The sequence below is a fragment of the Neophocaena asiaeorientalis genome, unplaced genomic scaffold, assembly GCF_003031525.2.
Source record: "Neophocaena asiaeorientalis asiaeorientalis breed wild unplaced genomic scaffold, Neophocaena_asiaeorientalis_V1.1 scaffold226, whole genome shotgun sequence".
Taxonomy (NCBI): Eukaryota; Metazoa; Chordata; class Mammalia; order Artiodactyla; family Phocoenidae; genus Neophocaena; species Neophocaena asiaeorientalis.
The window spans coordinates 3,742,458-3,755,506 of NW_020173037.1; positions in this window are offsets into that span (position 1 = coordinate 3,742,458).

Here is a 13,049-nt window from a genome sequence, read left to right on the forward strand (position 1 = left end):
CCTGGCTGAGCCTGGAGGTGGGAAGGGGCCCTCTGGATGGCTGGAGGGTGGAGCAAAGCAAAGCCGTCCTGTGAGGGGGCCTCGGGGGTCGGAAGCTGCTTTCGGGGGTGCTGCGGCTCGGCGGGTGTCAGTATCACCAGCAGAGTTGAGTTAAGCATTTCACAGGCTTGCCGATCTGTAAGTAAGGTTAAAATACCGCCGTGGAAGTAAAGATGGGGAAAGGCCCCTCTCAAGGAGCCAAGGGACGGTGGGTGGAAGGAATTCTTGGATTCACCACGTGGCGTCTGGGGGATGCTCCCCTGGGGGCTTCGGGGTGGAGGCGGATCTGTTTAACTTCAGGGCCTGCAGTTCTCTTTCTCTTCCATCTCCCCTGCGCCGAGGCTCCCCTTCACCTAGCAGGCGCTGCGCAAGCGTCTCTGCGGCGGCGTGGTACCTGTCTTCATAGGCTGGCCCCACCTTCCCTTCCCGTAACCAGGCCCGCGGAGGTGCATCTGAACAGGTGCACTGGGTTTTGTTACCTTCACTGCGTCTCCCTGTGATGCTTGGGTACGTGTCAGGGGCATGCGCTGCTGTGTGTGTGTCATCAAGCAAAGTGTGCCAGTCCCACAGTGTTTATTGTGCTTTGTGTAACAGCAGGCAGCTTGAAGACTTTTCCCTCGGTATGTGAACAAGCAAGTACGTGGTAAGAGCTTAATTTCCGTGCATCCTCCCTACGTTTCTTTGAGTATTCATTCAGTGGAGAGTTGCCAAGTAACTGAAACCGTGTCTAGACACAGAAGTTTCTATACTCAACCACAGGGACAATTTTCTGAGCCACCAAGTCAAGTCCATGCACCCCTGTAACAGAATGCACAGAATAAGGTAAAGATGAAGTGCTCAGATCTAAGAAAGGGCTTTGAACTCCACCAGCTACAGGGACTTTGTTCACCAAAGTAACTCGCTCATGCCTTCCTGAGGATAAACCTCCAATTAGTAAGAAAATTTGGAGAGGAAAAAGTTAACAGCAGGCCTGCAATCTGTTTTGTTTTTTCCCCTTTACCTGGGAAATGAAAGGGATGCCTCAGTCAAATTCCTTGCATACATGCTAACAATCAGACCTCCTGGAAAAAAACACAAACGGTATCTGTAAGTAAAAAGATAACCTGTGAAATTGGTCTCAACAGCTGCTCCAGTTTTTTCTGCACAAGAAACCACCCCAAAACTTAGTGGCTCGAAACAGTGATTTATTGTTATCTTTCCGTAGATTGATGTGGCTCAGCTAAGTGGGTTTGCCTAGGTGGACCTCCTGTGATTTCAGCCCGCTAGTTCTGCAGCGTGCTTATCTGAAAGGCCGCCGTGGGTGCTCGCCTGGAGTTACCTACCTGCCTGAAGCCTCGCTGTGTGCCTCCGGGGGCCACGAGAGAGTGTTCTGACAGACCCAGGCTGACTTAGACTCGCAAGTCCCAGAATGTCACTTTTGCTGCATTGTATTGGCCAAGGGCAGCCCAGACTCACGGGGAGGGAAATAGACCCCACCTCTTTACAGAGCAGTAGGGTGGTCACATTGCAGAAGAGCAAGTGGGTTGGGAGTTACCAGCGAGGAGCTCTCTAAATCATGCAGCATGACACCGCAGGATACGCCTGGTTTGTCCAGGCTGCCTGTTGTAAATAAACCTGGTGTTTGTGGATTGGGGCATGCTTGGAAACTGTTGCGTGAGCTGGGAAATCGATGGGGCGTGATGGCTCTGCATTGCCTCGTTTATATCCCACACGTTCAGTCTGAACCAGCACATGTTCTGCTGCGGGCTGGAGAGGACCTGTTTGAGTTGCATTGGTCACCTAGGGCAGGCGTCAGCGAACTTTTATGATCAGGAGCTGACTAGTATGCATCTTAGGCTTTGCAAGCCGTGTGGTCTCTGTGGCAGCTACTCAGCCCTGCCATGTAGCACAAGAGCTCCCACGGACAATCCACACACAAACGAGGGTGCTGGCGCCAGAGACACTTTAATTACAAAAACAGGCGGCAGGTTGGATTTGGCCAGTGAGCCATAATTTGCCAACCCTGGTCTATGATCTTTCCAAAGGAAGAGCACTTAGCTTGTGGTTTGCTAGTGAATCACCGGTAAGCTTGGTATTAGGTGAGATCTATAAACTCTGTTGAGTCCGATTTCCTGATTTGACTCACGTGGTCCCTTAGAGCCTCTTGAATGTCCATCACAAGGCTTGTACGTAATATGGACACTTAATATCTGTAAACCAGCTGGTTAGCAAGTATTATGGAATTCCCATTGTTGGCATAGCTTTGTATCCTGAAGTTCAGGATTTTCTAGTTCAATTGTATATGTACTTATTGCCCTTAGGTGCATAGGAATGTCAAACGACAGAGCCTATACTTTTCATTGTTAAAGTGGAAGTTCCCGTTAAACCTTACTTCCTTATTGACAAGAAATCCAAACTTACTACGGGCTATTTAGAGATCATAAAGTATATCTAGACTTCTTTAAAAATATTTTTGACACAAAAGGAAAATAAGCCTACTAGGACGAAGTCTCCAAGAATTTTTTTCTTTTTTCTGTAGCAGGATTTAGTGTCTTCCCCAAGTTAAGGTCAAAAGCCAACAAAAAGAGAATAAAATGGGACAGTCTGAGGTAGATTATCAACAATGGCATTTTTTAAGCCTTTCAAAACACTGGTAAACATAAGAAATACTTAGACTTCAATTACATGAAATTCTGTTTCTTCCTTTGGGAGTTTTGAGTTAATAGAAATGATTTCTAAAGGGGTTAACAGATGACAGTATTTTTGGGTATGATTCCTTGGTTGAATAGATAGCAGCTACAAGGAAAGAAAAAAGAAAGAAAAACTTGTATAGACAGAATATCTGAACTCATGTTCTTTTGATTTTTTTGGTGAAAAAGTTTCACAAATTACAGAAAAAAACTTGTAACTGTGACACATATTATAAGCAATACAAAAATTATGAACATATTTTTAACTGATAAAAATCAACTGTTTCTCAGGACAGTAGAACTTTTAAATACAGACTCAGAGTGTTCCTCTATGTTATTTTCTACGAATGTTCCTATTTTGTATTTTAGATACTGAGACATTCTTAGAGAAGTTAAGCGATCATATTTTAAAAGTATATTATAGAAATATTGGAAAATACTTACTTTCCTCCAGTGGTAGAAAAGAAAATTATGCCCAGGAAAACTTGAAAATCAACAAAAATCATCACATTAGATATTTCATTAGTAACCCCATCTTTAAAGCTCATGTCCTGGTGACATGCTAATTCCAAAAGGGAAGAACACAAGAGTATTATATAAATCCATGGATCATTGTTGTTTGCCTCTGTTTTAGTAAACAAGACATCCAAGCTGATGTGCAAACTCATTCCTGACCTTCTCCCCATGAAAGCATGATGCCAGGTCCCAGGGCAGGCTCAGGTGGCAGGGAAGGAGATGAGGATGAGATGGGAAAGATCTAGAAAAAGGAAAGAGATTCTTTAACTTCTTGAATTATTCATCAGAACCCAGGTGGAAAGCTTTCTGTAAGAATTGATATCGTGATAGGATTCTCAGTGGAATTATAGTTTGAAATTTGCATGTTTCCTATTTTCCTATGTGAATAACAGTTCCTCAAAGCATACGTGCCACAGGGTAGAAGGGGCGGAGGGGTCCTTTCTCAGGTCTGTACTCCTGGGCCATCTTGGCACCAAGCCTTAAGCTCCGCCTTCATTATCAACTCTAACATTACACAAAATTTACTTGACACAAGTTGTGTTAAAGCAATCAGATATATCAATGATCTTTGTGGACACATTGGGGAAGGGAGAATAGCATTATGTATTGAAAGGAAGATAACGTCTTGGAGACGTTGCTGAGAACTCAGGTGTCCGGGTTGGTGGTGGGTCTTAATCACATTTTGAAAATGTAAAAAATACTCACAAGGTGGTGTGTGTTCATGGAGCCTTTGGAAATAACTATAAAGACGTCTTTAAATTGTCCCTGCAATCCAGGGATGACCCATGATGAGTAGACTGTGTGCCCTGCATAGATTTCCAGCCGACAGGACCTCATCCTCTGTTACGCCTGACTGCCTGGTGCACCTCAGCATCAGAGGGTTTACTGCTGCGGGGTTGATGGTATAGTTTTCCAAAGTGCACCAAATGATCAAATAAATACCATCTCAATTCGTCTTTCCAGCTAAACAATCGTAGAACAAGCTGCAGATCTTTTAAAAACATGTTTTCTGCCATTCTCTGCTCGCTCAGCCTTCCTGTGTTCCCAGCACCACCAGGGCAGGGAGCTCAGCCATCCATTCTGCTTACATGATATGTTGTCTTTCATTATTTCAAGTCCCTCTTTTCTTCATCCTCCGTCTCCCAAACCCAACTTCCTTTGCTGGGTCCTACATACAACATTCCAACCCTTAGGGGACTCCAGTATTTTTCCTTGAAAAAATTTTTAGCTCTTTTTGCTTTGTTTTTAGGTCTTCTGCATCGTCTCCATGATTCTGCTCGGATCTCTAAAGTGTGTCACCAGCCCCGGCTTGAAAGGGTGACTCCTAGTGCAGGTAACGCCGTCATGTTAGGCTGTCAGCATGTCTGTCACCCATTCCCACCCGCACATCTGACAGCGATGCCTAAATGGATTCCTAAATCCGCCAGCCAGACACCTAGCGCTAAATGCCCCCAAGTGTCTGCTGTCGTGAAAAGCCCGCTGCTTATTTGCTTTGCAATTAAAATGCTATGAGATTGCCATCCCTTCCGAAAGGGAGTCCATGATTAGCAATGAGTTGAGTACTTCTTAAGTTCACAAATTATTCATTTCATAGCTAAGTAGATTACGCAGAATTCCTCATTTCCTAATATCAATGTGGTTTTCCTCCACAATTCCATATTGATTTCCTTTCTCCTTTGCAGAAGGAGATTGGAAGGTGACTGTTGTCACTGGGGATCTTGAGAATGCCGGCACCACGGCAACAGTATCCCTTTATGTCTATGGAGAAACGAGATGTTCGGGTCCTATTATTTTGGGATCTGGGAAACACCAGCTGTTTAACCCCAACCATGCAGATATATTCAAGGTAAAATTGATATAACTTTCTAACTAAGACATATTACAGTACACATTCTCAAGATAGAATAGAGAAAAGTTTTGTTTGTTTGCTTTGGTATTGCGTTTGCATTACATTTTCTCAGTAAACATGAAATCTTTTATCCTGAGGGAGCTGGGAAACAAGAATAATGACGGGAATATAAGACTTTTGTTTCTCCCTCGCTTTCTGTTTGTATAAAGCCAAAAAGTATGTGAACTTTAGAAAGTTAAAGAATTAGAGTGAAAACATTTACTCCTAATCTTGCCATCAAGTCAGATGTTTCCATTTGGAATATCCGTTTTGGTCCTTTTTCTGTATCCATGGAGTACGATGCTATGCTGGAAAGGTGGTCCAGCCTCCACCAAAGGTGGTCCAGGCTAAAACACGGTCTGAGGGATCAGATGGCCAAGATTCAAATGCTGACCCTACCTCTTACTAGCATGCTGACCTCTGCAAGTTACTTAACTGCTATGTGCCTGAATGTCACTTACCTCGAAGGGTTACCATGAGGATTAAATGCACTAATCCACGGAAAGTGTTTAGAGCAGTATCTGAAATGCTCAATACATGCTTGCTATTAATATTGTAGCACATAAGCAAATTTGTAGCCCTTTATTTAAACAAGGAGCTAGTCTTCCCAGTTATAATTTTTATTGATTAAACATTATGTATATGAAATTTACCACTGCATTTACCAAAGGTAGATGAGCACTTCGCTACTGTTGGACATTTAGGTTGGCTTCTAGGTTTTAGCTATTATAAATAATGCTGTAACAGAGACATTTTTTACCTTAGTTTCTTCTTTTTTCTTACCAGAGCTGTCTTATTTCCTTATGACACTTTCTGAGAAATGGGATTCTCTTGATCCATTCTGACAAAGGACTTTGTAAAAGTGTCTAATTTATAGCACGGTGCCCAGCAAGACATAGTAATTGGTAAATTTTAATTGTTATTAAATCATTACTACACACCCCAAATCATGGTGTTTATTTCTGCCATATGTAGTGTTTAATATCTTTCTTTTTTTTTGCCCTGCAGTAAAACTGATGATATATTTAAAACATCTTTTTAACTTTTTATTTTATATTGGATTATAGTTGATTTACAATGTTGTGTTAGTTTCAGTTGTACAGAAAAGTGATTCAGTTATACATATACATGTATCTATTCTTTTTCAAATTTTTTTCCCATTTAGCTTGTTACATAATTATTGAGCAGAGTTCCCTGTGCTATACAGTATGTCCTTGTTGGTTATCCATTTTAAATATAGCCGTGTGTACATGTCAATCCCAAACTCCCTAACTATCCCTCCCTCCCCCACCCTTCCTCCCTATAACCATAAGTTCATTTCCTAAGTCTGTGAATCATTTAATTAAAATTTCTCAGCGCCTTGTTGCAAGCTACCGTATGTGACTGTGGATCTATGTAAGTTATCTTCACTTCTTACCATTTTGTTAAAATAGCTTTGTGAAGATGAGTTCACATACCATAACATTCACTTGTTTAAAGTGTACAATTTTTGGTGTTTAATATATTCTCAAAGTTGTACAACCATCACCACGCTCTAATTTGAGAACATTTTCATAACCCTCCCCCCAAAATCCATATGCAACCCCCTATTCTCCAGTCTTTGGAAATCAGTAATTTATTTTCTATCTCCACAGATTGGCCTGTTCTAGATAGTTCACATAAATGGAATCATACAACATGGAGTCTTTTGTGTATAGCTTTCTAAAATTTAGCATAATGTTTTAAGGTTAATCCATGTTGTAACAGGTATCAGTATTTCATATTTTATGGTTAATATTTAATTGTGTGGATAGACCACATTTTATTCAGCCGTTTATCAATTGATAGGCATTTGGGTTGTTTCTGTTTTCCAGCTATGAATAGAAATAATCATTAGGTATAATGCTGCTATGAACATCCATGCTTGTGTGTGTCATCGTTTCTCTTGGGTAGACACCTAGCAGTAACATTACTGTATCACGTAGTAACTCTATGTTTAACATTTTGAGGAGCTGCCAAATTGTTTTCCGAAGCGGCTGAAGCGTTTTTACATTCTCACCAGCAACGTCTGCGGACTGTTATTTCTCTGCCTTCTCACAGAAATTTATTATTGTCTGTTCTTTGATCCTAGTCGTCCTAGTAGGTGTGACATGATGTCTCATTGTGGTTTTGAGATGCGTTTCCCTAATGACTAATAATGCTGAGCATCTTTTCATGCGCTGGTTGGACATTTGTGTATCTTCACTGGAGAAATGTCTCTTCAAATTCTTTGCTCATTTTTAATTGGATTATTTATCTTTTTACTAAAGAATTTGAGTTCTTTATGTATTCTGGATATGAGTTTCTTATCACATATGTGACTTATAAATGTTTTTTCCCATTTTATGAGTTGTCTTTTAACTTTCTCCATGGTATGGGTTTGAATTACTTCTGGTGTCCTTTCAATTCAACCTAAAGGATTCCCTTTAGTTTCTGTTGTAAGGCTGTTCCGCTAGTGATGAATTCTCGGAATGTCTTAATTAGCATGTAGAATTCCTGGTTGACAGTTTTTCTTTTGTCGTTTGAAGATGTCATCCTACTGCTCTCTGATGTTTTCTAAGTCAGCTGTTACTTTTATTGAGGATCCCTTGTATGTGATGAGTTGTTTTCTTTTACTGCTTCCGGTGTTCTCCCCTTATTTTTGGTTTTCAGTAGTCTGTGTTGTGTCTGGAAGTACACAGGCTTCCTGTTGGTTTTCACAGCTACTGTGATTGCAAGGTGGCTGATTTTTAAGGGTATTGTGGAACTGGTGAGAGAAAAATGGAAGTAGATCAAGTAACAGTGCACAAACCCTTCTGTTCTTACCAAGGTTTAGAGTTTTCATTGAATAAGTACTCCTCAGATCATTGCGAGTCTTTGGTTAATTTCCAGAGTTCTTGAACTTTTGATTTCAATCATTTTTGCTATCGCATTTTTGGAGGAGTGGTTACATGGAGGGACTCAATATGTCATTCCAGAAGTCATGCTCTCCCCTTTATCATATTTTGTTCTATTAAACTTCTGTTCCTCTATGAAATCTTCTGTTTACGGCTGTGATTTCTGTAATCCGCTGCAGACGAATAAGAAGCGACCCGATGTAAATGTGACTTTGCGCCTATAATATGTCATGTGACCAAATCCATGAAATTTCAGAGCTACCAGCCAAGTAGTGTTGAAACACTGACTATCTCATTACTGTCAGAAGAGTGAAAATTTCCCTTTTGTGGAACCGGTTCATGTTGTACGTGGCAGTAGGGGCAACTGTAATGTTCCCCTGATCCAGTCATAGGTCTTGGAGGGAGCCTTGATTGTAGGATGGTACAGAGAGTGGAGAAAGATTCTTCCTTCAAAAAAAGGCTTGCAAAATAATGTCAGGCTTGGCAGCAGTTTTGACAGCTACCCTCCGTAGACTACAGAGTCAACCCTAGAGGAGCACCTGAAATGTCACTGAGAGACAGGCTGGGAAAAAATGAGACATCTTTAGAAAAATGACCAAGACAAAATCAGAGCAAGAGTCCATTAGAGCAGAAGGTTCAAAGAGAGCAGGCAGAGAAGAGCTCCTAGACTGTAGGGCCTGGGCCTCGCTCAGCTGCTAACTCCTGAATCTTATCCGTTGACTGACATAGACGAGACACTCCTGAATATTCACGTTGAAAGCATGAAAGCTTAATGACAGTGACTTGGCTGAAGTCTGTTGAATATTTGCTCATTGCTCTTGGGGCGCTCATTGTTAAATTTCCCTTGTGGGCCTTCTCACTTTGAGGGCATCATAAAGGAATCCCATGTATCTTATTTGGTTATTATTTGCTTATAAACCTGCCCAGAGATTCAGCTGAGCTTTTCATTGCATTTTTGCAAATTGAAACACTAAATAGTACTCTCTCTCTCTTGCTTGGGAAAAGTTAGTGGCTAAGCCCTTCACTCCTAGAAGGCAGTTTCCTGCTTCTCGTTTACTGCTGTATGAAGGCAATTCGTTTTGTAGACGAATAGGCTTAATATTTATTAAGCGCTTGCATAGTCATTTGAATATCGCTTGTGTTCCTAGAATAGAGTGTGCATCATACATTTTTTGCCCTTTCAAGAACAATTTATACCAGCAGGAATTAGAAGACCTCTATTTGAGTTCCAACTGTGACCTTTACTGTCTAGGAAATGTGGACAAACCACTTAATGTTTCTAAGCTTTAATTTCCTCCCTTGTAAAATGGGTACAATAATACCTTATAATGCTACTGTAGAGACTGAAAGAGCTCACAATTAAAGCACTTTATATAAAGCATAAAACGTTCTTGTCTTTATATTCCTGAGGTGGATTCTTAAAATCCTGCCCACAGACTGGGGTAGTCTTCCTGATGGGGTGGGATTTAAGATAATTTTTCAGATGAATGAGGGCAGGAAGGCAGCTTGGCAGATGGCTGGTGGGTGGCTATTGCTGGGATGGGGGTCTGTGCAGAAACACGAGTGGAGGCTACAGGCAGGAGGAAGCGCAGAGGGAGCCCAGACTAGGCTGGTGGCCTGGAGAACGGCGGTGAGCGTGCATGTTAAGAGCAGGAACATTTCTCTTGGGCCTCTTCATTGTCTACAGGTTAGATGTCTATGTGGATCTACAAATTCTTAGCCATTAGCTAAATGGGAGCCAGCATGTCATTCTGATTTTGGCAAAGCTCTGTGTGGCTTTCTTCTTTATATTTCTCTTTTCTGTTCTCTCCTCTTCCCCTCCATCCTCCGTCTTCGTCTTCTTCTTCTCCTTCTATTTATTTATGCGTTTGTTTATTTATCTTTTGGCGGACCTGAAACTTGGAATTTGGTGACGTTTCGCACTGACTGCACCGGGCACGTAGGAATTGCAGCGCTAAGCAATGCCCCGCCGACACGACTGACTCTCCTGTGGATGTCAGATCCTAGGGACAATTTACCTTGAGTTTGTCCCTCAGTCACAGAAGTTGAAGTATTTTTGAATGACATCTACATCTCGACTACCAAATTTTCACATGTGAACTGTTACCGAGAAAAGCTGGTAGAGCCGGTCTGCTTAAATGCAGAGTAAACTTCAGAAACCGAAATCCCAACACAGAATAAATTACAAAAAGAAGGTAGCCACTTTTCAGAGGGAATACATTTTCTCATTTCATGGCTACATATTAAACAAAAAGATAATGGGCCGCAGATAGTAATCAGGTTTTATTTATTGGAGGAATGCCAAAAAAGAGTGGCTCGACCCTCTCCTTAATTAGGCCAAAAACCTTTGTGGGGAGAAGAGAAAAAGGGCGTTTAGTGAAGTCTGCTCTGAGATAGATGTTAGATGTTTGGTAAAGCTGAGACACGAGAGAAAAAATCATCTTTCTCTAACCCCTCCCTGGTGACCTGGTGAAATGGTGCCTTTTCAATGACCAGCACCTCGATGTGTGGTCTTCATCACATCCTCATCTGCCTTTCAGGATGGTGTTCCATCAGCCGACCTTATTCTTCTTGCCTTTTCAGGATGCTTCTAGTTAACCTCTGCTTTCATTCTACCAACATGCTACGCTCCCCTGTTCTCAAAATGACCCTTGTTCTGCTCTGAAACGACCGACCGTTCTCCTCCCCTTCTTTGCAAAACCTTTTGAAATACTAATCTACCCTTCTTGCTTTGTCTCCTTCTCTTCCCGTTCTCTCCTAAATCTTTGCTGTTTGGGATTTTCTCCCATCATTCTATTTCAGCCATGTTTTCTAAGATCAGCAGTGAAATACTAATTTTCCCAGTAGTTGTGATCCTGGGTTGCTGGTCAAAGAATTGTGATAGGTGTGGGTGTCAGGATCAGATCTCCTAGATTCACATTTGAGCCACTTGACCGGCTGTGTATTTGTGAGCAGCTATTTAAAATTTTATCCTTTGTAAAATGGGCAAAAGTAATTGCACCTATCTAAGAGTTGTGAGGATTGTACGGAATATATAAAACCGATGTAAAAGGTTTAGCACAGAGTAAACATTCAGAAATTTTAAAATATTTTTGTTGCATTTGGAAAGCAAATGAACAAGAGTTACAAGAAAGGAGAGGTGACTGTTATGGGCATATCCCCCCAAAAGATGTTGACATCTTAACACTTGGTATCTGTGAATGTGACCTTATTTGGAAATAGGGTCTTTGCAGATGTGATTAAGATGTAAATTAACAAGAGGTCATACTGGAAATAAGGCAGGCCCTTGATCCAATACAACTGGTGTCCTAATACGAGAGAAGAGTGACACACAGGGAGACGCCTGTGAGGACAGAGACAGAGATTGGAAGAAGGCTGCCGTGAGCCAAGGGTGATGGCCACGACCAGCAGCTAGAAAGAGGCAGGAAGGATTCCGTCCAGAGTCTCAGACGGAGCACAGCCTTGCCGACAACTGGATTCAGACTTCCAGCCTCCATGACGGTGAGAGAACACGTTTCTATTGTTTTAGCCACCCAGCCTGTGGTGCTTTGCTATGGCAGCCCCAGGAAAATAAAACAGTGACCAGCAACCAGGTGCTTTACAGGAACGGGGCATGAAAATGGAAAGAAAAAGGATGAATTTGCCAGCAAGGAGGCTGTTACCGAGAGAGCTGATAGGGAAGTAAAGAGTCTGTCATGGTGTGAAGAGAAATGGTGGCTATAGATGTGGAACCTTTCCCCTTACGCTTATTAGTTGGAGAGAATCAGGAGATTAGACGGAGGCATGACAGGGTAAAGAGTAGGACTTTGACAGAAAAAGGAGGTTGTCCACTTTTCAGTGGGAGGACAAGGTGTCAGGGGAGAGACATTTTTTTACATCGAATTGCTGAAGAGAGCTGCTGCAAGTCTTAGAGCTAGACCCCTTGAAGGACAGAGTGACCCAGTGATTTAAAAGCCACCAAAAGCACGGCTGGAAGAATAGGTTTCATAAACGGCAAGGGCACCTCTTTAGAAGCATTGAGACTAGAAATTAGGATAAGAAGTAGATGTAATGACAAATGTTAAGATGGAAATAAAGTGTAATTAGTCAGGCTATAACACTTGTTTTGAAAATGTGAATTTGTTCCAACATGATTGATATATTAAGGAACAATTTGAGCATAGCTATAGTTTCACATGTGCTAATTATGCATAAGATACCCACAAGGAAGGCAGAAAACTCCACCCAACTGAACCAGGTCACAAAGGAGTATAGAAACTACACACACACACACACACACACACACACACACACACACACACACACACACACACACACACACACACACACACACACCCGCATCTCAGGCATCTACCTCTATCTCAGTTCACTGTCTGTCACATCTGTCCATATCTGGTGTTAAAAATTTCCTTCCAATTTCTGATAACACTCCTTCCACCGCTTGACTATAACTTACAAGCTGCATTTCTTTCCATACACCTTCCCCGAGTAAATTTCATGTTTTTTCAAGGTAAAGTGCAACATCTATTGTAGTCCTTACATAGTTCTTAACCATTAACATGTATGAAACTGACTACCACTTTGATTAGGTATCTATCCTTTTTTTTTTTTTTTTTGCGGTACGCGGGCCTCTCACTGTTGTGGCCTCTCCCGTTGCGGAGCACAGGCTCCCGACGCACAGGCTCAGCGGCCATGGCTCACGGGCCCAGCCGCTTGGCGGCATGTGGGATCTTCCCGGACTGGGGCACGAACCCGTGTCGCCTGCATCGGCAGGCGGACTCTCAGCCACTGCGCCAACAGGGAAGCCCCAAAAGTTTTTTTTAAATGATGGACCTAGATGAAATGGACCAATTCAATGAAAGACACAATTTGCCAAAACTCACAAACACAAAAAAGAAATAGACAATCTGAATTGCTTATATCTATTATAGAAATTTAATCAATAATTAATACCTTTTCAAAACAGAAAGCACCAGGTGCAGAGAGGTTCACTGATGAATTCTATCAAACATTTAAGGAAAAAATTATACCAGTTCTCTACAA